The 24,510-nt window shown below is 51.3% G+C and overlaps 2 pseudogenes; one reads left to right on the plus strand and one right to left on the minus strand.

The window, feature by feature from the left end:
* Nucleotides 1-24,510, plus strand: part of LOC135565182 (centrosomal protein of 89 kDa-like) — a 210,997-nt pseudogene that overhangs the window by 69,035 nt on the left and 117,452 nt on the right.
* On the minus strand, nucleotides 21,192-23,114 carry LOC115123200 (E3 ubiquitin-protein ligase RNF182-like; annotated as a pseudogene).

A 24,510-nucleotide genomic window follows, 5' to 3' on the forward strand; every position in this document is an offset into this window, starting at 1 on the left:
CTGCCTCACCCTGCCTCCCCTGCCTCACCCTGCCTCCCCTGCCTCTCCCTGCCTCACCCTGCCTCTCCCTGCCTCTCCATGCCTCTCCCTGCCTTGCCTCACCCTGCCTCCCCTGCCTTGCCCTGCCTCTCCCTGCCTTGCCTCTCCCTGCCTCACCCTGCCTCTCCCTGCCCTGCCTCACCCTGCCCTCTCCCTGCCTTGCCTCCCCTGCCTCACCCTGCCTCACCCTGCCTCCCCTGCCTCACCCTGCCTCTCCCTGCCTCACCCTGCCTCTCCCTCCCCTGCCTCTCCCTGCCTTGCCTCACCCTGCCTCCCCTGCCTCACCCTGCCTCTCCCTCCCCTGCCTCACCCTGCCTCTCCCTCCCCTGCCTCACCCTGCCTCTCCCTGCCTTGCCTCACCCTGCCTCTCCCTGCCTTGCCTCACCCTGCCTCCCCTGCCTCTCCCTGCCTTGCCTCACCCTGCCTCTCCCTGCCTTGCCTCACCCTGCCTCTCCCTGCCTTGCCTCACCCTGCCTCCCCTGCCTCTCCCTGCCTTGCCTCACCCTGCCTCACCCTGCCTCCCCTGCCTCACCCTGCCTCTCCCTGCCTTGCCTCACCCTGCCTCCCCTGCCTCGCCCTTCCTCACCTTGCCTCGCCCTGCCTCGCCTCACCCTGGCTCCCCTGCCTCCCCTGCCTCGCCCTTCCTCCCCTCACCTTGCCTCGCCCTTCCTCCCCTCACCTTGCCTCGCCCTTCCTCCCCTCACCTTGCCTCGCCCTGCCTCTCCTCACCCTGCCTCCCCTGCCTCGCCCTTCCTCCCCTCACCTTGCCTCGCCCTGCCTCGCCTCACCCTGCCTCCCCTGCCTCGCCTCGCCTCCCCTGCCTCGCCCTGCCTTCCCTGCCTCTCCTCGCCCTGCCTCTCCTCGCCCTGCCTTGCCTTACCCTGCCTCACCCTGCCTCGCCTCCCCCTGCCTTGCCTCACCCTGTCTCGCCCTGCCTCGCCTCACCCTGCCTCCCCTGCCTCGCCTCGCCTCCCCTGCCTCGCCCTGCCTTCCCTGCCTCTCCTCGCCCTGCCTCTCCTCGCCCTGCCTTGCCTCACCCTGCCTCACCCTGCCTCGCCTCCCCCTGCCTTGCCTCACCCTGTCTCGCCCTGTCTCACCTCACCTCCCCCTGCCTCACCCTGCCTCACCCTGTCTCACCCTACCTCACCCTGTCTCGCCCTGTCTCACCTCACCCTGCCTCTCCCTGCCTTGCCTCACCCTGCCTCACCCTGCCTTGCCTCACCCTGCCTCTCCCTGCCTTGCCTCACCCTGCCTCCCCTGCCTCTCCCTGCCTTGCCTCACCCTGCCTCTCCCTGCCTTGCCTCACCCTGCCTCTCCCTGCCTTGCCCTGCCTCTCCCTCCCCTGCCTCACCCTGCCTCTCCCTGCCTTGCCTCACCCTGCCTCTCCCTGCCTTGCCTCACCCTGCCTCCCCTGCCTCCCCTGCCTTGCCTCACCCTGCCTCCCCCGCCTCTCCCTGCCTTGCCTCACCCTGCCTCTCCCTGCCTTGCCTCACCCTGCCTCTCCCTGCCTTGCCTCACCCTGCCTCTCCCTGCCTTGCCTCACCCTGCCTCCCCTGCCCCGCCTGCCTCGCCCTTCCTCCCCTCACCCTGCCTCTCCCTGCCTTGCCTCACCCTGCCTCCCCTGCCTCGCCCTTCCTCCCCTCACCTTGCCTCGCCCTGCCTCCCCTCACCCTGCCTCGCCCTGCCTCGCCTCACCCTGCCTCCCCTGCCTCGCCCTTCCTCCCCTCACCTTGCCTCGCCCTGCCTCGCCTCACCCTGCCTCCCCTGCCTCGTCCTTCCTCCCCTCACCTTGCCTCGCCCTGCCTCGCCCTTCCTCCCCTCACCTTGCCTCGCCCTGCCTCGCCTCACCCTGCCTCCCCTGCCTCGCCCTTCCTCCCCTCCCCTGCCTCGCCCTGCCTTGGCTGCCTCGCCCTGCCCCCTGCCTCCCCTCGCCCTGCCTCCCCTCAACCTGCCTCGCCCTGCCCCCTGCCTCCCCTCGCCCCTGCCTCCCCTCGCCCTGCCTCGCCCTGCCTTGGCTGCCTCGCCCTGCCCCCTGCCTCCCTCGCCCTGCCTCCCCTCAACCTGCCTGCCTGCCCCCTGCCTCCCCTCGCCCTGCCTCCCCTCGCCCTGCCTCCCCTCGCCCTGCCCCCTGCCTCCCCTCGCCCTGCCCCCCTGCCTCGCCCTGCCTTGGCTGCCTCGCCCTGTCCCCTGCCTCCCCTCGCCCTGCCTCCCCTCACCCTGCCTCCCCTCAACCTGCCCCCCTGCCTCCCCTCACCCTGCCTCCCCTCGCCCTGCCTCCCTTCCTCCCCTCCCCTGCCTCGCCCTGCCTTGGCTGCCTCGCCCTGCCCCCTGCCTCCCCTCGCCCTGCCTCCCCTCAACCTGCCTCGCCCTGCCCACCCTGCCTCCCCTCGCCCTGCCTCGCCGATCCTTGGCTGCCTCGCCCTGCCCCCCTGCCTCCCCTCGCCCTGCCTCCCCTCAACCTGCCCCCTGCCTCCCCTCGCCCTGCCTCCCCTCACCCTGCCTCCCCTCACCCTGCCTCCCCTCGCCCTGCCTCCCCTCGCCCTGCCTCCCCTCGCCCTGCCTCCCCTGCCTCCCCTCACCCTGCCTCCCCTCGCCCTGCCTCCCCACCCTGCCTCCCCTCGCCCTGCCTCCCCTCGCCCTGCCTCCCCTGCTTCCCCTCGCCCTGCCTCCTCTCGCCCTGCCTCCCCTCGCCCTGCCTCCCCTCGCCCTGCCTCCCCTGCCTCCCCTCACCCTGCCTCCCCTCACCCTGCCTCCCCTGCCCCCCTGCCTCCCCTGCCTCCCTCGCCCTGCCTCCCCTCGCCCTGCCTCCCCTGCCCCCCTGCCTCCCCTCGCCCTGCCTCCCCTGCCCCCCTGCCTCCCCTCGCCCTGCCTCCCCTGCCTCCCCTGCCTCCCCTCACCCTGCCTCCCCTGCCTCCCCTCGCCCTGCCTCCCCTCACCCTGCCCCCTGCCTCCCCTGCCTCCCCTCACCCTGCCTCCCCTGCCTCCCCTGCCTCCCCTCGCCCTGCCTCCCCTCACCCTGCCTCCCCTGCCCCCTGCCTCCCCTGCCCCCCTCCCCTGCCTCCCTCCCCTGCCTCCCCTCCCCTGCCTCCCCTCCCCCTGCCTCCCCTCCCCCTGCCTCCCCTCCCCCTGCCTCCCCTCCCCCTGCCCCCCCTGCCTCCCCTCACCCTGCCCACCCTGCCTCCCCCTGCCTCCCCTCCCCTGCCTCCCCTGCCTCCCTCCCCCTGCCCCCCTGCCTCCCCTCCCCTGCCTCCCCTCCCCTCCCCCCTGCCTCCCCCTGCCTCCCCTCCCCTGCCTCCCTCCCCCTGCTCCCCTGCCCCCTCACCCTGCCCCCCTGCCTCCCCTCCCCTGCCTCCCTCACCCTGCCTCCCCTCACCCTGCCTCCCCTCACCCTGCCTCCCCTCACCCTGCCTCCCCTCACCCTGCCTCCCCTCACCCTGCCTCCTCCCCTGCCTCCCTCACCTTGCCTCCCCTCGCCCTGCCTCCCCCTGCCTCCCCTGCCTCCCCCTGCCCCCTCACCCCCTGCCTCCCTCGCCCTGCCTCCCCCTGCCTCCCCCTGCCCCCTCACCCTATAATAATGTGTAAATTATCCCTAGAGTAATCAAAGTGTTAACCATGACTGTAATGGGAGGAAAGGTTGTTGTGTTTATGTAGCTGTAATGTGCGCTACAGAACGCCAGCATCCATTTAGTTTTTGGCTGTCTTATTATCAGTTTAGCATTCAGTCTTAGCCAGTACCTCTCTCTGTCTCTGTCTGTGTCTCTCTATCTGTGTCTGTCTGACTCTCTGTCTCCTCTCTCCCTTATTTGAGGATGTGAAACAGCTCAATATGTGTGCTGCACTCTGCCTGTTCTCCTCTCATTGATATTCTGAAGACTGTTTACTGCTGTGATGCCTGCTTTCTGCAGTGGGCCTGGAGAGCAGTCTCCTCTCATTTCACCCCTCTATCTTCCCTTCTCTCTCTCTCTGTCTCTCTATGTCTCTCTCTATGTCTCTCTCTATGTCTCTCTCTCTGTCTCTCTCTCTGTCTCTCTCTCTGTCTCTCTCTCTGTCTCTCTCTCTCTGGCTCTCTGTCTCTCTCTCTCTGCCCTTCTCTCTCTCTCTCTCTCTCTCTCTCTCTCTCTGTCTCTCTATCTCTGTCTCTCTCTTCTCTGCCCTCTCTCTCTCTGTCTCTCTATCTCTGTCTCTCTCTCTGTCTCTCTCTCTCTCTCTCTGTCTCTCTATCTCTGTCTCTCTCTTCTCTGCCCTTCTCTCTCTGTCTCTCTCTTCTCTGCCCTTCTCTCTCTCTCTCTCTGTCTCTCTCTCTGTCTGTCTCTCTCTCTCTCTCTATCTCTGTCTCTCTCTTCTCTGCCCTTCTCTCTCTCTCTGTATCTCTCTCTCTCTTCTCTGCCCTTCTCTCTCTCTCTGTATCTCTGTCTCTCTCTTCTCTGCCCTTCTCTCTCTCTCTCTCTGTCTCTCTCTCTCTCTCTCTCTCTGTCTCTCTCTTCTCTGCCCTTCTCTCTCTCTCTGTATCTCTGTCTCTCTCTTCTCTGCCCTTCTCTCTCTCTCTGTATCTCTGTCTCTCTCTTCTCTGCCCTTCTCTCTCTCTCTGTATCTCTCTCTCTCTCTCTCTCTCTCTCTCTCTCTCTGTCTCTCTGTATCTCTGTATCTCTCTCTCTCTCTCTCTCTGTATCTCTCTCTCTGTTTCTCTCTCTCTCTCTGTATCTCTATCAATTCAATTCAAGGGCTTTATTGGCAGGGGAAACATGTGTTAACATTGCCAAAGCAAGTGAGGTAGATAATATATAAAGTGAATATATAAAGTGTATAAATATCTCTGTCTCTCTCCTGCTGCCTCTCCCAGTGGTTAATTAACCAGATGAGTAAATCATCACTGCTGCTCAGGGACCTGTGTGTGTGTGTGTGTGTGTGTGTGTGTGTGTGTGTGTGTGTGTGTGTGTGTGTGTGTACATGCAGTATAGGGGTTACCTGTAGAGTTGGAGAGTGGTGGGGGGGGTGATCTGTTGTGTTGGCTAACCACACACACACACACCCGTTGTGTTTGCTAAACACACACACACCCCCGTTGTGTTGGCTAACCACACACACACACACACACACACACACACACACACACACACACACACACACCTGTTGTGTTGGCTAACCACACACACACCCCCGTTGTGTTGGCTAACCACACACACCTGTTGTGTTGGCTAACCACACACACACACCACCTGTTGTGTTGGCTAACCACACACACACACCCCGTTGTGTTGGCTAACCACACACACACACACCCCCGTTGTGTTGACGCTAATCTCTACACAGAATCCATCAACTTCCTCATTCAACTTTTATAGGATGTAATAAATGTCTCAGCTGTAATCAACATCTCCATGGCAACACATGCTTCCCTCACTGCAGTGGTAGGAGCTTCACTCTGGTCTAAAGTAGTGCACTATGTAGGGAATAGGGCTCTAAAGTAGTGCACTATGTAGGGAATAGGGCTCTAAAGTAGTGCACTATGTAGGGAATAGGGCTCTAAAGTAGTGCACTATGTAGGGAATAGGGCTCTAAAGTAGTGCACTATGTAGGGAATAGGGCTCTAAAGTAGTGCACTATGTAGGGAATAGGGCTCTAAAGTAGTGTACTATGTAGGTAATAGGGCTCTAAAGTAGTGCACTATGTAGGGAATAGGGCTCTAAAGTTGTGTACTATGTAGGTAATAGGGCCCTGGTTAGACGCAGTGTACTATGTAGGGAATAGGGTAGAGAGAGTAGAGTATAGATGGAGTTTCTAGCATTGGATTGGTGGAGTCATTGGCTAGAGGGAGTTTCTAGCATTGGATTGGTGGAGTGTTACGCACGCCTCTATGAAGAGGGAACGCAACACCCTGCTACAACTAAACTCTCCGTGAAGTGAAAAAGGTATGGACTGTAGGTGCGAGTAAGAATGACAACAGGCAGAATGTGGTACCGTTTACAAGGACTTTATTCCTTCACACGGTAATATGGGGAAAAGGGGCTGGACGGAACCAAAGCAAAGAAAGTAAATCTCAAAGCCCCCCCCCTCTCCTATCTTACCTACCTACCCACTACTTACCTAATTTAGCACCACCTGGTGCCCTAACCAAAATACAGGGGGTGGTCCGCCCAGGTCTTACCTAGTGTGCCTAGACAGTGAATATGCTACGGGTATATGTATGCCCGCGGGCCTCTTGCCTAAGCACTCCCAAGGTGCCTTCCCCTTCTCCCCTGGGAACAAATGAAACAGAATATTAAACAATTTCGCAAACAAACTAAGAAACAAAGGACATCAAAATAAGCAACAAACTCACAAAACAATGAACTCCCAGCAAAATCAAATTCTATCAAAATCTCTCTGCAATGACCTCCCAGAAAATCTCTCTACAAAAAGATCTCCCTCCTGAACAGAACACTGGCTTTTATATAGCGTCAGAAGGAATGGAAACCCCACCTCTTTAAGGAATACCTAGGATAGGATAAAGTAATCCCTCTCACCCCCCCTCCCCCTGAAAAGATTTAGATGCACTACTGTTCCACTGGAGGTCATAAGGTGAATGCACCAATTTGTAAGTCGCTCTGGATAAGAGCGTCTGCTAAATGACTTAAATGTAAATGTAATGGGTAATTGGAGACAGCTGAGTCTTGACGAGGGGGCGGGGTCAGCTCTCCAATTAGCCATGGAGTCGACCAATCAGCAGCTTGAGGGATTTCAGGAAGCCATTTCCTGAAATAAACACATGCAAATATACAAACTACAATACATAAACTGGGGAACGTAACATGGAGTCATTGGCTAGAGGGAGTTTCTATCATTGGATTGGTGGAGTCATTGGCTAGAGGGAGTTTCTACCATTGGATTGGTGGAGTCATTGGCTAGAGGGAGTTTCTACCATTGGATTGGTGGAGTCATTGGCTAGAGGGAGTTTCTAGCATTGGATTGGAGGAGTCATTGGCTAGAGGGAGTTTCTACCATTGGATTGGTGGAGTCATTGGCTTGAGGGAGTTTCTATCATTGGATTGGTGGAGTCATTGGCTAGAGGGAGTTTCTGTCATTGGATTGGAGGAGTCATTGGCTAGAGGGAGTTTCTATCATTGGATTGGAGGAGTCATTGGCTAGAGGGAGTTTCTAGCATTGGATTGGTGGAGTCATTGGCTAGAGGGAGTTTCTGTCATTGGATTGGAGGAGTCATTGGCTAGAGGGAGTTTCTATCATTGGATTGGTGGAGTCATTGGCTAGAGGGAGTTTCTGTCATTGGATTGGTGGAGTCATTGGCTAGAGGGAGTTTATATCATTGGATTGGTGGAGTCATTGGCTAGAGGGAGTTTCTACCATTGGATTGGTGGAGTCATTGGCTAGAGGGAGTTTCTACATTTGGATTGGTGGAGTCATTGGCTAGAGGGAGTTTCTACATTTGGATTGGTGGAGTCATTGGCTAGAGGGAATTTCTAGCATTGGATTGGAGGAGTCATTGGCTAGAGGGAGTTTCTATCATTGGATTGGTGGAGTCATTGGCTAGAGGGAGTTTCTAGCATTACTAAATCCATGGGAAGTTTGAACCCCTGTGTGTATTTTTGGTCGATTGGGTCTCTGTCTCTCTCTGTATCTCTGTCTCTGTCTCTCTGTATCTCTCTCTCTCTCTCTGTCTGTCTCTGTCTCTCTGTATCTCTCTCTCTCTCTCTGTCTGTCTCTGTCTCTCTCTCTCTCTCTCTCTCTGTCTGTCTCTGTCTCTCTGTATCTCTCTCTGTCTGTCTCTGTCTCTCTGTATCTCTCTCCCACAAATTGTTAGTTCACATGTTTGGACAATTCTATGACTTGGTCTCTATAGCAACAGCACTTCAAGCTGGGGATGAGAGGGAGGGAGGGGAGATGAGAGGCCAGAGGGAGAGCTGCTTGTCTGAGTCTCCTGGGGTTCATCAGGGGTGAGAGGCAAACAACATCATCACAAGATCTCTTATAAACCTGACTAAAACATCCTCACAATATCCCTGATAAACCTGACTAAAACACCCTCACAAGATCTCTTGTAAACCTGACTAAAACATCCTCACAAGATCTCTTGTAAACCTGACTAAAACATCCTCACAATATCCCTTATAAACCTGACTAAAACACCCTCACAATATCCCTTATAAACCTGACTAAAACATCCTCACAATATCCCTGATAAACCTGACTAAAACATCCTCACAATATCCCTTATAAACCTGACTAAAACATCCTCACAAGATCTCTTGTAAACCTGACTAAAACATCCTCACAATATCCCTGATAAACCTGACTAAAACATCCTCACAATATCCCTGATAAACCTGACTAAAACATCCTCACAATATCCCTTATAAACCTGACTAAAACACCCTCACAATATCCCTTATAAACCTGACTAAAACATCCTCACAATATCCCTTATAAACCTGACTAAAACATGTCAGGTTCACTGGTGTCTGAGAGAGACAGAGAGACAGAACTAGGCTGTCTTCCTCTCTGAGAACCAATCAGGTTCACTGGTGTCTGGGTGAGACAGAGAGACAGTACTAGACTGTCTTCCTCTCTGAGAACCAATCAGGTTCACTGGTGTCTGAGAGAGACAGAGAGACAGAACTAGACTGTCTTCCTCTCTGAGAACCAATCAGGGAGGGTAATTGCTACACAGCAGTTGCATCATGACAGCCGTATGTTCTGTTCTGGTGGTTTCCTCTTATTTGAAATGTTGTTTTGGGTTCCAGATTGAACACCTTGCAGAATGTGTCTCCTGGCTCCCTTTAGTGATGCACTACCCCATAGGGCCCTGGTCTAAAGTAGTGCACTATATAGGGAATAGGGTGCCATAGGGCCCTGGTCTAAAGTAGTGCACTATATAGGAAATAGGGTGCCATAGGGCTCTGGTCTAAAGTAGTGCACTATATAGGGAATAGGGTGCCATAGGGCTCTGGTCTAAAGTAGTGCACTATATAGGGAATAGGGTGCCATAGGGCTCTGGTGCCATTTGGTACACAGCCTATGTGCTGTCGAGCGATGAGGAGATGTGATGAGGAGATGTGATGCGGAGATGCGATGAGGAGATGTGATGAGGAGAAGCGATGAGGAGATGTGATGAGGAGATGTGATGAGGAGAAGCGATGAGGAGAAGCGATGAGGAGATGTGATGAGGAGATGTGATGAGGAGATGTGATGAGGAGAAGCGATGAGGAGAAGCGATGAGGAGATACGATGAGGAGATGCGATGAGGAGATGCGATGAGGAGATGTGATGAGGAGATACGATGAGGAGATGAGGAGATGCGATGAGGAGATGTGATGAGGAGATACGATGAGGAGATGAGGAGATGCGATGAGGAGATGTGATGCGGAGATGCGAATGAGGAGATGCGATGAGGAGATGCGATGAGGAGATGCGATGAGGAGATGCGATGAGGAGATGCGATGAGGAGATGTGATGAGGAGATACGATGAGGAGATACGATGAGGAGATGTGATGAGGAGATGAGGAGATGCGATGAGGAGATGCGATGAGGAGATACGATGAGGAGATGTGATGAGGAGATGTGATGAGGAGATACGATGAGGAGATGAGGAGATGCGATGAGGAGAAGCGATGAGGAGATGTGATGAGGAGATGCGATGAGGAGAAGCGATGAGGAGATGCGATGAGGAGATGTGATGAGGAGATGCGATGAGGAGATGAGGAGATGCGATGAGGAGATGAGGAGAAGCGATGAGGAGATACAATGTGATGAGGAGATGCGATGAGCAGATACGATGAGGAGATACGATGAGGAGATGCGATGAGGAGATGTGATGAGGAGATGTGATGAGGAGATACGATGAGGAGAAGCGATGAGGAGATACGATGAGGAGATGTGAAGAGGAGATACGATGAGGAGATGAGGAGATGCGATTAGGAGATGAGGAGATGCGATGAGGAGATGAGGAGATGCGATGAGGAGAAGCGATGAGGAGATATGATGAGGAGATGCGATGAGGAGATGTGATGAGAAGATACGATGAGGAGATACGATGAGGAGATGAGGAGATGCAATGAGGAGATACGATGAGGAGATGAGGAGATGCGATGAGGAGATGAGGAGATGTGATGAGGAGATGCGATGAGGAGATGTGATGAGGAGATGTGATGAGGAGAAGCGATGAGGAGATGCGATGAGGAGATGAGATGAGGAGATACGATGAGGAGATACGATGAGGAGATGAGGAGAAGCGATGAGGAGAAGCGATGAGGAGATGCGATGAGGAGATGAGGAGATGCGATGAGGAGAAGCGATGAGGAGAAGCGATGAGGAGATGAGGAGATGTGATGAGGAGATGCGATGAGGAGATGTGATGAGGAGATGGGGAGATGCGATGAGGAGATGAGGAGATGAGGAGAAGCGATGAGGAGATGCGATGAGGAGATACGATGAGGAGATGCGATGAGGAGATGAGGAGATGTGATGAGGAGATGTGATGAGGAGATGCGATGAGGAGATGTGATGAGGAGATGCGATGAGGAGATGTGATGAGGAGATATGATGAGGAGATACGATGAGGAGATACGATGAGGAGAAGCGATGAGGAGATATGATGAGGAGATGTGATGAGAAGATACGATGAGGAGATACGATGAGGAGATGAGGAGATGCAATGAGGAGATACGATGAGGAGATGAGGAGATGCGATGAGGAGATGAGGAGATGTGATGAGGAGATGCGATGAGGAGATGTGATGAGGAGAAGCGATGAGGAGATGCGATGAGGAGATACGATGAGGAGATGTGATGAGGAGATACGATGAGGAGAAGCGATGAGGAGAAGCGATGAGGAGATGTGATGAGGAGATGCGATGAGGAGAAGCGATGAGGAGAAGCGATGAGGAGATGAGATGTGATGAGGAGAAGCGATGAGGAGATGCGATGAGGAGATGAGGAGATGCGATGAGGAGAAGCGATGAGGAGAAGCGATGAGGAGAAGCGATGAGGAGAAGCGATGAGGAGATGTGATGAGGAGATGCGATGAGGAGAAGCGATGAGGAGAAGCGATGAGGAGATGAGGAGATGTGATGAGGAGATGCGATGAGGAGATGGGGAGATGCGATGAGGAGATGAGGAGAAGCGATGAGGAGATGCGATGAGGAGATACGATGAGGAGATGCGATGAGGAGATGCGATGAGGAGATGAGGAGATGTGATGAGGAAATGCGATGAGGAGATGTGATGAGGAGATGCGATGAGGAGATGCGATGAGGAGATGTGATGAGGAGATGCGATGAGGAGATGTGATGAGGAGATGTGATGAGGAGATACGATGAGGAGAAGCGATGAGGAGATGTGAAGAGATGTGATGAGGAGATACGATGAGGAGATGCGATTAGGAGATGAGGAGATGAGGAGATGCGATGAGGAGATGCGATGAGGAGAAGCGATGAGGAGATGCGATGAGGAGATGCGATGAGGAGATGCGATGAGGAGATACGATGAGGAGAAGCGATGAGGAGATGCGATGAGGAGATACGATGAGGAGATACGATGAGGAGATGTGATGAGGAGATACGATGAGGAGATGTGATGAGATACGATAAGGAGGAGATGTGATGAGGAGATGAGGAGATGTGATGAGGAGATACGATGAGGAGATGTGATGAGGAGATACGATGAGGAGAAACGATGAGGAGATGTGATGAGGAGATGTGATGAGGAGAAGCGATGAGGAGATGTGATGAGGAGAAGCGATGAGTAGATACGATAAGGAGGAGATGCGACAGGATTGAAATGAAAGTACTTCATGCGTGGGTTACAAAAGAGACATGGATTCTGGAAACAGCTTTTCACAGAAGTAATGCAGAGATGGGAATCAGGGATATTTTAATTTGTCATTAACTACTACTGTTGTAGTTTACAGGACTGTTAAGGGGTATTTAACCTTTAACCTTTTTGGAAATGTATTTTATGCTTATTCTTATCTTAGACTTCAAATTAAAGCCCCCTCCCTAACCCTAACCCCCCTAACCATAACCCACCCCCTAACCCTAACCCCACCCTAACCCTAACCCCCCAACCTAACCCTACCCCCTAACCCTAAGCCACCCCCTAACCCTAACCCTAACCCCCCCCACACATGTGTGTTTAGGTTCCCCCACCCTAACCCTAACCACCACCCCCCACCCTAACCCTAACCCCCCAACCTAACCCTAACGGTAACCCCCCCACCCCCCGTAACCCCCCACCCTAACCCTGGTTCATCCTTGGGAGCATTTTCCAAACGCCTGAAGTTACCACGTTCATCTTTACAAACAATAGTACACAAGTATAAACACCATGGGACCACGCAGCCGTCATACCGCTCAGGAAGAAGACGCATTCTGTCTCCTAGAGATGAACCTACTTTGGTGTGAAAAGAGCAAATCAATCCCAGAACAACAGCAAAGGACCTTGTGAAGATGCTGGAGGAAACAGGTATCTATATCCACAGTAAAACAAGTCCTATATCGCCATAACCTGAAAGGCCGCTCAGCAAGGAATAAGCCACTGCTCCAAAACCAACATAAAAAAGCCAGACTACGGTTTGCAACTGCACATGGGGACAAAGATCGTACTTTTTGGAGAAATGTCCTCTGGTCTGATGAAACAATAATAGAACTGTTTGGCCATAATGACCATCGTCCCTTTTTGGAGGAAAAAGGGGGAAGGGGATTTGAGGTGTCAAATCAAATCAAATGTATTTATATAGCCCTTCGTACGTAAGCTGATATATCAAAGTGCTGTACAGAAACCCAGCCTAAAACTGGGAGGGGGAGAGAGGGAGAGAGGGAGAGAGGGGAAGAGGGAGGGGAGGGGGAGAGAGGGAGAGAGGGGAAGAGGGAGGGGAGGGGAGAGAGGGAGAGAGGGGAAGAGGGAGGGGAGGGGGAGAGAGGGAGGGGAGGGGGAGAGGGAGGGGAGGGGGAGAGAGGGAGAGAGGGGAAGAGGGAGGGGAGGGGGAGAGAGGGAGGGGAGAGAGGGAGAGAGGGAGAGAGGGAGAGAGGGGAAGAGGGAGGGGAGGGGGAGAGAGGGAGGAGAGAGGGAGAGAGGGGAGAGAGGAGAGAGGGAAGAGGGAGGGGAGGGGAGAGAGGGAGGGGAGAGGGGAGAGAGGGAGAGAGGGAGAGAGGGGAAGAGGGAGGGAGGGGGAGAGAGGGAGGGGAGAGAGGGAGAGAGGGAGAGAGGGGAAGAGGGAGGGAGGGGGAGAGAGGGAGAGAGGGGAAGAGGGAGGGGAGGGGAGAGAGGGAGGGAGAGAGGGAGAGAGGGAGAGAGGGGAAGAGGGAGGGGAGGGGGAGAGAGGGAGGGGAGGGGGAGAGAGGAGAGAGGGGAAGAGGGAGGGGAGGGGGAGAGAGGGAGGGGAGAGGGAGAGAGGGGAAGAGGGAGGGGAGGGGGAGAGAGGGAGGGGAGAGGGAGAGAGGGAGAGAGGGGAAGAGGGAGGGAGAGGGAGAGAGGGGAAGAGGGAGGGGAGGGGAAGAGGGAGGAGAGAGGGAGAGAGGGAGAGAGGTTGGGAATGAAAGAATTGAGGGGAGAGAGAAGATTGACTAAATTATTAAAGCACTATTAAAATTCATTCAACACATTTGCCTGAAATGCCTTGAAAGGTGTTGAATATTTGATTGTTTTCCGAATATAGATTTGGGGGTTTTGCTTTAGAATTAAATGGTTTGTTTTTGCCATTTTGCACCATTTTCTAACAGACATGTTATGAACGGGAGAGAAGAGTGAATGTTTTATCCAACAGGAGAGTTTACCCTGGCTCTGTTAATGGACATGTTATGAACAGGAGTGTCTAGTGTTTACCCTGGCTCTGTTAATAGACATGTTATGAACAGGAGTGTCTAGTGTTTACCCTGGCTCTGTTAATGGACATGTTATGAACAGGAGTGTCTAGTGTTTACCCTGGCTCTGTTAAAGGACATGTTATGAACAGGAGTGTCTAGTGTTTACCTGGGTCTCTGTTAATAGACATGTTATGAACAGGAGTGTCTAGTGTTTACCCTGGCTCTGTTAAAGGACATGTTATGAACAGGAGTGTCTAGTGTTTACCCTGGCTCTGTTAAAGGACATGTTATGAACAGGAGTGTCTAGTGTTTACCCTGGCTCTGTTAATAGACATGTTATGAACAGGAGTGTCTAGTGTTTACCCTGGCTCTGTTCATAGACATGTTATGAACAGGAGAGTTTACCCTGGGTCTCTGTTAATGGACATGTTATGAACAGGAGTGTCTAGTGTTTACCCTGGCTCTGTTAATAGACATGTTATGAACAGGAGTGTCTAGTGTTTACCTGGGTCTCTGTTAATGGACATGTTATGAACAGGAGTGTCTAGTGTTTACCTGGCTCTGTTAAAGGACATGTTATGAACAGGAGTGTCTAGTGTTTACCCTGGCTCTGTTAATGGACATGTTATGAACAGGAGAGTCTAGTGTTTACCCTGGCTCTGTTAAAGGACATGTTATGAACAGGAGTGTCTAGTGTTTACCCTGGCTCTGTTAATAGACATGTTATGAACAGGAGTGTCTAGTGTTTACCCTGGCTCTGTTAATAGACATGTTATGAACAGGAGTGTCTAGTGTTTACCCTGGCTCTGTTAATAGACATGTTATGAACAGGAGAGTTTACCCTGGCTCTGTTAATGGACATGTTATGAACAGGAGTGTCTAGTGTTTACCCTGGCTCTGTTAAAGGACATGTTATGAACAGGAGTGTCTAGTGTTTACCTGGGTCTCTGTTAATAGACATGTTATGAACAGGAGTGTCTAGTGTTTACCCTGGCTCTGTTAAAGGACATGTTATGAACAGGAGTGTCTAGTGTTTACCCTGGCTCTGTTAAAGGACATGTTATGAACAGGAGTGTCTAGTGTTTACCCTGGCTCTGTTAATAGACATGTTATGAACAGGAGTGTCTAGTGTTTACCCTGGCTCTGTTAATAGACATGTTATGAACAGGAGTGTCTAGTGTTTACCCTGGCTCTGTTAATATACATGTTATGAACAGGAGAGTCTAGTGTTTACCCTGGCTCTGTTAATAGACATGTTATGAACAGGAGTGTCTAGTGTTTACCCTGGCTCTGTTAATGGACATGTTATGAACAGGAGTGTCTAGTGTTTACCCTGGCTCTGTTAATGGACATGTTATGAACAGGAGTGTCTAGTGTTTACCCTGGCTCTGTTAATAGACATGTTATGAACAGGAGTGTCTAGTGTTTACCTGGGTCTCTGTTAATAGACATGTTATGAACAGGAGTGTCTAGTGTTTACCCTGGCTCTGTTAAAGGACATGTTATGAACAGGAGTGTCTAGTGTTTACCCTGGCTCTGTTAAAGGACATGTTATGAACAGGAGTGTCTAGTGTTTACCCTGGCTCTGTTAATAGACATGTTATGAACAGGAGTGTCTAGTGTTTACCCTGGCTCTGTTAATAGACATGTTATGAACAGGAGAGTTTACCCTGGGTCTCTGTTAATGGACATGTTATGAACAGGAGTGTCTAGTGTTTACCCTGGCTCTGTTAATAGACATGTTATGAACAGGAGTGTCTAGTGTTTACCTGGGTCTCTGTTAATGGACATGTTATGAACAGGAGTGTCTAGTGTTTACCTGGCTCTGTTAAAGGACATGTTATGAACAGGAGTGTCTAGTGTTTACCCTGGCTCTGTTAATAGACATGTTATGAACAGGAGAGTCTAGTGTTTACCCTGGCTCTGTTAAAGGACATGTTATGAACAGGAGTGTCTAGTGTTTACCCTGGCTCTGTTAATAGACATGTTATGAACAGGAGTGTCTAGTGTTTACCCTGGCTCTGTTAATATACATGTTATGAACAGGAGTGTCTAGTGTTTACCCTGGCTCTGTTAATAGACATGTTATGAACAGGAGAGTTTACCCTGGCTCTGTTAATGGACATGTTATGAACAGGAGTGTCTAGTGTTTACCCTGGCTCTGTTAAAGGACATGTTATGAACAGGAGTGTCTAGTGTTTACCTGGGTCTCTGTTAATAGACATGTTATGAACAGGAGTGTCTAGTGTTTACCCTGGCTCTGTTAAAGGACATGTTATGAACAGGAGTGTCTAGTGTTTACCCTGGCTCTGTTAAAGGACATGTTATGAACAGGAGTGGCTAGTGTTTACCCTGGCTCTGTTAATAGACATGTTATGAACAGGAGTGTCTAGTGTTTACCCTGGCTCTGTTAATAGACATGTTATGAACAGGAGTGTCTAGTGTTTACCCTGGCTCTGTTAATATACATGTTATGAACAGGAGAGTCTAGTGTTTACCCTGGCTCTGTTAATAGACATGTTATGAACAGGAGTGTCTAGTGTTTACCCTGGCTCTGTTAATGGACATGTTATGAACAGGAGTGTCTAGTGTTTACCCTGGCTCTGTTAATGGACATGTTATGAACAGGAGTGTCTAGTGTTTACCCTGGCTCTGTTAATAGACATGTTATGAACAGGAGTGTCTAGTGTTTACCCTGGCTCTGTTAATGGACATGTTATGAACAGGAGTGTCTAGTGTTTACCCTGGCTCTGTTAATGGACATGTTATGAACAGGAGTGTCTAGTGTTTACCTGGCTCTGTTAATAGACATGTTATGGACAGGAGTGTCTAGTGTTTACCCTGGCTCTGTTAATGGACATGTTATGAACAGGAGTGTCTAGTGTTTACCCTGGCTCTGTTAATGGACATGTTATGAACAGGAGTGTCTAGTGTTTACCTGGCTCTGTTAATAGACATGTTATGAACAGGAGAGTTTACCCTGGCTCTGTTAATATACATGTTATGAACAGGAGTGTCTAGTGTTTACCTGGCTCTGTTAATAGACATGTTATGAACAGGAGAGTTTACCCTGGCTCTGTTAATAGACATGTTATGAACAGGAGTGTCTAGTGTTTACCCTAGCTCTGTTAATAGACATGTTATGAACAGGAGAGTCTAGTGTTTACCCTGGCTCTGTTAATAGACATGTTATGAACAGGAGTGTCTAGTGTTTACCCTGGCTCTGTTAATTGACATGTTATGAACAGGAGTGTCTAGTGTTTACCCTGGCTCTGTTAATAGACATGTTATGAACAGGAGTGTCTAGTGTTTACCCTGGCTCTGTTAATAGACATGTTATGGACAGGAGTGTCTAGTGTTTACCCTGGCTTTGTTAATAGATATGTTATGAACAGGATTGTTTACCCTGGCTCTGTTAATAGACATGTTATGAACAGGAGTGTCTAGTGTTTACCCTGGCTCTGTTAATATACATGTTATGAACAGGAGAGTCTAGTGTTTACCCTGGCTCTGTTAATAGACATGTTATGAACAGGAGTGTTTACCCTGGCTCTGTTAATGGACATGTTATGAACAGGAGTGTCTAGTGTTTACCCTGGCTCTGTTAATAGACATATTATGAACAGGAGTGTCTAGAGTTTACCCTGGCTCTGTTAATAGACATGTTATGGACAGGAGTGTCTAGTGTTTACCCTGGCTCTGTTAATAGACATGTTATGAACAGGAGTGTCTAGTGTTTACCCTGGCTCTGTTAATGGACGTGTTATGAACAGGAGTGTCTAGTGTTTACCCTGACTCTGTTAATAGACATGTTATGAACAGGAGTGTTTAGTGTTTACCCTGGCTCTGTTAATGGACATGTTATGAACAGGATTGTTTACCCTGGCTCTGTTAATAGACATGTTATGAACAGGAGTGTTTACCTGGGTCTCTTGTAATAGACATGTTATGAACAGGAGTGTCTAGTGTTTACCCTGGCTCTGTTAATAGACATGTTATGAACAGGAGTGTCTAGTGTTTACCCTGGCTCTGTTAAAGGACATGTTATGAACAGGAGTGTCTAGTGTTTACCCTGGCTCTGTTAATAGACATGTTATGAACAGGAGTGGCTAGTGTTTACCCTGGCTCTGTTAATGTACATGTTATGAACCGGAGTGTTTACCCTGGCTCTGTTAATAGACATGTTATGAACAGGAGTGTCTAGTGTTTACCCTGGCTCTGTTAATGGACATGTTATGAACAGGAGTGTTTACCTGGGGCTCTGTCCTGCTGTTCATATACAGGAAGACAGTGTGCCAGACTGATCCTGTCCTGCTGTTCATATACAGGAAGACAGTGTGCCAGACTGATCATGTTCTGCTGTTCATATACAGGAAGACAGTGTGCCAGACTGATCCTATCCTGCTGTTCATATACAGGAAGACAGTGTGCCAGACTGATCCTGTCCTGCTGTTCATATACAGGAAGACAGTGTGACAGACTGATCCTGTCCTGCTGTTCATATACAGGAAGACAGTGTGCCAGACTGATCCTGTCCTGCTGTTCATATACAGGAAGATAGTGTGCCAGACTGATCCTGTTCTGCTGTTCATATAGAGGAAGACAGTGTGACAGACTGATCCCGTCCTGCTGTTCATATACAGGAAGACAGTGTGCCAGACTGATCATGTCCTGCTGTTCATATACAGGAAGACAGTGTGCCAGACTGATCCTATAATGTCTGCTGCCAGTCACTCTGGTCAGTCAGGTTACGTCTCAAGATGGCACCCTATTCCCTATGTAGTGCACTACCATGACCCATAAGGCTCTGGTCAGAAGTAGTGTGGCTGTACTCTGGCTGTAGCAGGAGGCTGGCCTCTACTATGGCTGTAGCAGGAGGCTGGCCTCTACTCTGGCTGTAGCAGGAGGCTGGCCTCTACTCTGGCTATAGCAGGAGGCTGGCCGGCCTCTACTCTGTAGCAGGATGCCGGCCTCTACTCTGTAGCAGGAGGCTGGCCGGCCTCTACTCTGGCTGTAGCAGGATGCCGGCCTCTACTCTGTAGCAGGATGCCGGCCTCTACTCTGACTGTAGCAGGATGCCGGCCTCTACACTGTAGCAGGATGCCGGCCTCTACTCTGGCTGTAGCAGGATGCCGGCCTCTGGCTGTAGCAGGATGCCGGCCTCTGGCTGTAGCAGGATGCCGGCCTCTACACTGTAGCAGGATGCCGGCCTCTACTCTGTAGCAGGATGCCGGCCTCTACTATGGCTGTAGTAGGATGCCGGCCTCTACTATGGCTGTAGCAGGATGCCGGCCTCTACTCTGGCTGTAGCAGGATGCCGGCCTCTACTCTGGCTGTAGCAGGATGCCGGCCTCTACTATGGCTGTAGCAGGATGCCGTCCTCTACACTGTAGCAGGATGCCGCCCTCTACACTGTAGCAGGATGCCGCCCTCTACACTGTAGCAGGATGCCGGCCTCTACTCTGTAGCAGGATGCCGGTCTCTACTCTGGCTGTAGCAGGATGCCGGCCTCTACTCTGGCTGTAGCAGGATGCCGGCCTCTGGCTGTAGCAGGATGCCGGCCTCTACACTGTAGCAGGATGCCGGCCTCTACACTGTAGCAGGATGCCGGCCTCTACTATGGCTGTAGCAGGATGCCGGCCTCTACTATGGCTGTAGCAGGATGCCGGCCTCTACTCTGGCTGTAGCAGGATGCCGGCCTCTACTCTGGCTGTAGCAGGATGCCGGCCTCTACTATGGCTGTAGCAGGATGCCGTCCTCTACACTGTAGCAGGATGCCGCCCTCTACACTGTAGCAGGATGCCGCCCTCTACACTGTAGCAGGATGCCGGCCTCTACTCTGTAGCAGGATGCCGGCCTCTACTCTGGCTGTAGCAGGATGCCGGCCTCTACTCTGGCTGTAGCAGGATGCCGGCCTCTACTCTGGCTGTAGCAGGATGCCGGCCTCTACTCTACACTGTAGCAGGATGCCGGCCTCTACTCTGGCTGTAGCAGGATGCCGGCCTCTACTCTGGCTGTAGCAGGATGCCGGCCTCTACTCTACACTGTAGCAGGATGCCGGCCTCTACTCTGGCTGTAGCAGGATGCCGGCCTCTACTCTGTAGCAGGATGCCGGCCTCTACTCTGTAGCAGGATGCCGGCCTCTAATCTGGCCCTTCATTATAGCCTAGTTGATGTTATTCCTCTACTCTGGCCCCTCATTATAGCCTAGTTGATGTTATTCATGATGCCTTTAATCTGTTGATGGAAGTAGGATGCATTTGATTGGTTTAATCTGGGAGGAAATAACTCCAATCATCGATCAGCTAAATGTGTTGTTTTGAAGAAAGAAAGAGGCACCAAGAAACAGTCATTATTTAATCATTATTTTCCGTTTATTTCAGTGATGTATCGTATCTCCTGTGTGAAGTAGTTGTCCTGTTCACAGTCAGTCAGTTGTACTGGCAAGTAGTTGTCCTGTTCACAGTCAGTCAGTTGTACTGGCAAGTAGTTGTCCTGTTCACAGTCAGTCAGTTGTACTGGCAAGTAGTTTTCCTGTTCACAGTCAGTCAGTTGTACTGGCAAGTAGTTGTCCTGTTCACAGTCAGTCAGTTGTACTGGCAAGTAGTTTTCCTGTTCACAGTCAGTCAGTTGTACTGGCAAGTAGTTGTCCTGTTCACAGTCAGTCAGTTGTACTGGCAAGTAGTTGTCCTGTTCACAGTCAGTCAGTTGTACTGGCAAGTAGTTGTCCTGTTCACAGTCAGTCAGTTGTACTGGCAAGTAGTTGTCCTGTTCACAGTCAGTCAGTTGTACTGGCAAGTAGTTGTCCTGTTCACAGTCAGTCAGTTGTACTGGCAAGTAGTTGTCCTGTTCACAGTCAGTCAGTTGTACTGGCAAGTAGTTGTCCTGTTCACAGTCAGTCAGTTGTACTGGCAAGTAGTTGTCCTGTTCACAGTCAGTCAGTTGTACTGGCAAGTAGTTGTCCTGTTCACAGTCAGTCAGTTTGACTGGCAAGTAGTTGTCCTGTTCACAGTCAGTCAGTTGTACTGGCAAGTAGTTGTCCTGTTCACAGTCAGTCAGTTGTACTGGCAAGATGAACCTCTAGAGCTGGGATCCTCATGGTCTGTTTGATCAGCCCCAACCCCATAGAGACTCAGGACAGCACTCGGCCAGCTGGTTCTGAGGCTCCATTCACTAACCCAAACCAACCCCATAGAGCCTCAGGACAACCCTCAGCCAGCTGGTTCTGAGGCCCAGTTCACTAACCCAAACCAACCCCGTAGAGCCTCAGGACAGCAGTCAGCCAGCTGGTTCTGAGGCTCCGTTCACTAACCCAAACCAACCCCATAGAGCCTCAGGACAACACTCAGCCAGCTGGTTCTGAGGCTCAGTTGAGGGACCATGGAGACATCTTTATGGTCCTGTTTGTCTCCAGACTCTCTGGACTAGATGGGCTAAATGGTAATGAGGCCCAGTTGAGGGACCATGGAGACATCTTTATGGTCCTGTTTGTCTCCAGACTCTCTGGACTAGATGGGCTAAATGGTAATGAGGCCCAGTTGAGAGACCATGGAGACATCTTTATGGTCCTGTTTGTCTCCAGACTCTCTGGACTAGATGGGCTAAATGGTAATGAGGCCCAGTTGAGGGACCATGGAGACATCTTTATGGTCCTGTTTGTCTCCAGACTCTCTGGACTAGATGGGAATGCTCTTATTATCTGATCTATTAGAAACTGCAACTTCCTTGTCTTTACTCTTAACTGCCAAAGGGCCCCGTTGTGCACATGGAAATAAAACTAACCTATAGAACTGGAAGGTTCTGAGACATATTGACAGTTTGGCTAGAAGGTTCTGAGACATATTGACAGTTTGGCTAGAAGGTTCTGAGACATATTGACAGTTTGGCTAGAAGGTTCTGAGACATATTGACAGTTTGGCTAGAAGGCTCTGAGACATATTGACAGTTTGCCAAACCTGCTTTATAATTTGACAACGACAATCCATTGTTACCCAGCCCTCCATTTGTCTCCAGTCTCTCACACAGGGCTGGAAGGCCCGTTGGCCCCAGTTCTCAATCCACAGACAGTATGGAGAGTTCAGCAAACAGCTTTCAATACAGAGATTGTCAATCCCCTTGTTCTGATTGGGACAGTAAAGGACACCATGTTGACTCCAACAGTCCAGTATCCCTCCCTCCAACCCGGCTGGTCATTAGATTGGGACAGTAAAGGACACCATGTTGATTCCAACAGTCCAGTATTTTCCCTCCCTCCAACCCAGCTGGTCGTTAGATTGGGGCCGTAAAGGACACCATGTTGATTCCAACAGTCCAGTATTTTCCCTCCCTCCAACCCAGCTGGTCGTTAGATTGGGACAGTAAAGGACACCATGTTGACTCCAACAGTCCAGTATCCCTCCCTCCAACCCGGCTGGTCATTAGATTGGGACAGTAAAGGACACCATGTTGATTCCAACAGTCCAGTATTTTCCCTCCCTCCAACCCCAGCATCAGTCAGTACCCTGTTGAGTCAGTCAGTCAGCCCCTAGACGAGCAGTCACACATGCCCTGGCAGAGACACTGGCAGAACCCATAGACCAGACACACAGTCAGACTGGACGGTACCAGGCTCACACAGACTATGCCCAGCGTCACCCTCTGGATCACCAGCAGGTAGATGCCCAGGGGCAGGGACCCGAAGTAGAACAGCCCCAGGAGCCACACCAGGATCCGGGGACGGCGAACACATCTTGGACAGGGCTTCCTGAACCTCCTGCCCGTTGGAGCCCACGGAGATAGAGTCCAGGCTGTGCTCTGTGTAATGGTCTGAGCTGCCCAGGCCCCCGGGCCCCGTGTCCCTCTGAACCTCCATGATAGTGATCACCAGGCAATTGGAGGAGTGAAGCGAGGGGGAGGTGGAGGACAGGCTCTCGGGGTGAGGGTCACCTCTTGGTCGGAGCTCCAGGACTTATCCCTGACAGCCAGGTAGGATATGACGTTGGAGTCGTCGGGGAGGCCCGACACCTCGTATTCGCTGACCTCTGTTTCGTGTCGGCAGAAGGGGCAGGAAATGCAGCCCAAGACGTCCCCCGTGTCCAGGATCTTGTTGAGGCAGCGGGCACACACCCGGTGGAGGCAGTCCAGGATCTTGGGCCTGCGGTTGTGGACATTGTAACGCTGGTAACAGATCTTACACTCCAGCTCGTCTGTGATTGGTGGGGTCGGGCTCAGGGCGGCGGTGGTGACAGGGGTGACGGTGGAGGGGGGCATCTCATCCGGGTCAGGTTGAGGAACACTCATCATGGACGCATGCTCTGAGGAAGAGAGGGAGAGAGAGATGGATGGAGGGAGAGAGAGAGATGGAGGGATGGAGAGAGGGGGATGGAGAGAGAGAGAGGGAGGGAGTGAGAGGGATGGAGAGAGATAGATGGAGAGAGGGAGGGAGAGGGATGGAGAGAGAATTTAGGTAATTTCTTTACACCTTATGGTACATTTTTCAATTTCATTAAAAAGGTCAAAGGTACTCGAGACATTTAGAATATTTTCACAATTTCAAAAACATTAATGAAAATGAATTTCTCAATATCGGCAAGTACATGTGATGGTGAATGGGTACCAAAAGATTTACACCAAGTGTGATGTTTCTGATGTGGTCTGATGAAACCACACCAGACTATTGTTGACCTCTATCAGGACTAGAACGACACATCAGACTGTTGTTGACCCTACCTCTATCAGGACTAGAACAACACACCAGACTGTTGTTGACCTCTATCAGGACTAGAACAACACACCAGACTATTGTTGACCTCTATCAGGACTAGAACAACACATCAGACTGTTGTTGACCCTACCTCTATCAGGACTAGAACAACACACCAGACTGTTGTTGACCTCTATCAGGACTAGAACAACACACCAGACTATTGTTGACCTCTATCAGGACTAGAACAACACATCAGACTGTTGTTGACCCTACCTCTATCAGGACTAGAACAACACATCAGACTGTTGTTGACCTCTATCAGGACTAGAACAACACATCAGACTGTTGTTGACCTCTATCAGGACTAGAACAACACACCAGACTGTTGTTAACCTCTATCAGGACTAGAACAACACACCAGACTGTTGTTGACCTCTATCAGGACTAGAACAACACACCAGACTGTTGTTGACCTCTATCAGGACTAGAACAACACATCAGACTGTTGTTGACCTCTATCAGGACTAGAACAACACATCAGACTGTTGTTGACCCTACCTCTATCAGGACTAGAACAACACATCAGACTGTTGTTGACCTCTATCAGGACTAGAACAACACATCAGACTGTTGTTGACCCTACCTCTATCAGGACTAGAACAACACACCAGACTGTTGTTGACCTCTATCAGGACTAGAACAACACACCAGACTGTTGTTGACCTCTATCAGGACTAGAACAACACATCAGACTGTTGTTGACCTCTATCAGGACTAGAACAACACATCAGACTGTTGTTGACCTCTATCAGGACTAGAACAACACACCAGACTCAAATCAAATCAAATCAAATTGTATTTGTCACATACACATGGTTAGCAGATGTTAATGCGAGTGTAGCGAAATGCTTGTGCTTCTAGTTCCGACAATGCAGTGATAACCAACAAGTAATCTAACTAACAATTCCAAAACTACTGTCTTATACACAGTGT

The sequence above is a fragment of the Oncorhynchus nerka genome, linkage group LG27, assembly GCF_034236695.1.
Source record: "Oncorhynchus nerka isolate Pitt River linkage group LG27, Oner_Uvic_2.0, whole genome shotgun sequence".
Lineage (NCBI taxonomy): Eukaryota > Metazoa > Chordata > Actinopteri > Salmoniformes > Salmonidae > Oncorhynchus > Oncorhynchus nerka.